The following is a 1,218-nucleotide window of genomic DNA, read 5'->3' as shown; positions in this document are numbered from 1 at the left end:
ATATGGACCCAATATCCTCTCTCAAAAGAGTGTAATCTAAAAAGACTAATACATTCCCGATCAAATTCAACTCATGTGAATAGACTGGGGGCTTCAACTATCAGAGCAGGACTGATAGGAAGAAGAGAATCTCATTCAAGTAGAGGATCAACATCACCAAACCTAACGAATGTAGGAGGGTGTGGACCCATTATCACATCTCTAAATGATCTAAATCAATAATTTAGACATTTCCTATCACATTCATCTCATATGAATGGACTGGGGGCTTCAACTATCAGAGTAGGGCTGACAGGAAGGAGCGATTCACTTTCTAATAAAGGATCAACATCACCGATCCTAACAAATGCAGGAGGGTGCGGACCCAGTCAAAAGTGATAAATGAGCACATATTCCAAAGGAGTTTTTAGTATTTAGCTCCCTCTAATCTTAAAAGGAACCTCCATTTAAATTTACTAACTCAGGTCAAGCTCCATACTAGCTAAATCATAACACATCACTTATATGAGTATTTTCCTCTCTTGAATTGAAATCTAATTCAAAAAGAAATTTAAATTAGAGAAAAAAATTTAATTTTCTTTATTTCTTGTATGAGAATACACTTCCATATCTTATAGGATATCAATGTATAATGATGATTTCAAGATCATAATTTTCAGACTCAAGTATCAAAAATATCAAAAGGATATAGATTTTCTGAGATTTAGAGATTTACTAGAAAGGGGAGTCATTTACTTATAACTTTTGGGCTCTTTGAGCCACTTTATGAACTTTCTGTGCTTTGCACAAATTTCAATTGCTTGATACACTTTGTGTATCTTTCACTTTTGACGCTTTGCGCATCTTTTCAATTTTTTTGTAAATGGCTTCCTTTTCCAAATCTCTAAAAGAAAACTATTTCTCAGTTGTAAGATCATCTTTCAAGTACAAGAGAAGAAGACTTAATTCTCTTGGACAAGGAAGAATAATCTACAAAATAAATCCTATCCTCTGATAAGAATGAATAACATGATTAAAAGAATTATGAAGTTTTATGCATCAATATACTATAGTTATCTATGAGATAGAGAATCACAAGATAGTAAAGAAAATTTTCACTTCTAAATCCAATTTCAATTTAAAAAAGATTTTATTTCAAAATAAGAAATCTCTCCACCCCTAAGATGTGATAGAGAGATCATACTCTTTCATGAGTCATCACTAGAAAGCTAGTAAAGC

Source organism: Dendrobium catenatum, unplaced genomic scaffold, assembly GCF_001605985.2.
Source record: "Dendrobium catenatum unplaced genomic scaffold, ASM160598v2 fragScaff_scaffold_1058, whole genome shotgun sequence".
Classification (NCBI taxonomy): domain Eukaryota; kingdom Viridiplantae; phylum Streptophyta; class Magnoliopsida; order Asparagales; family Orchidaceae; genus Dendrobium; species Dendrobium catenatum.
Note: the sequence above shows the minus strand (reverse complement) of the source record.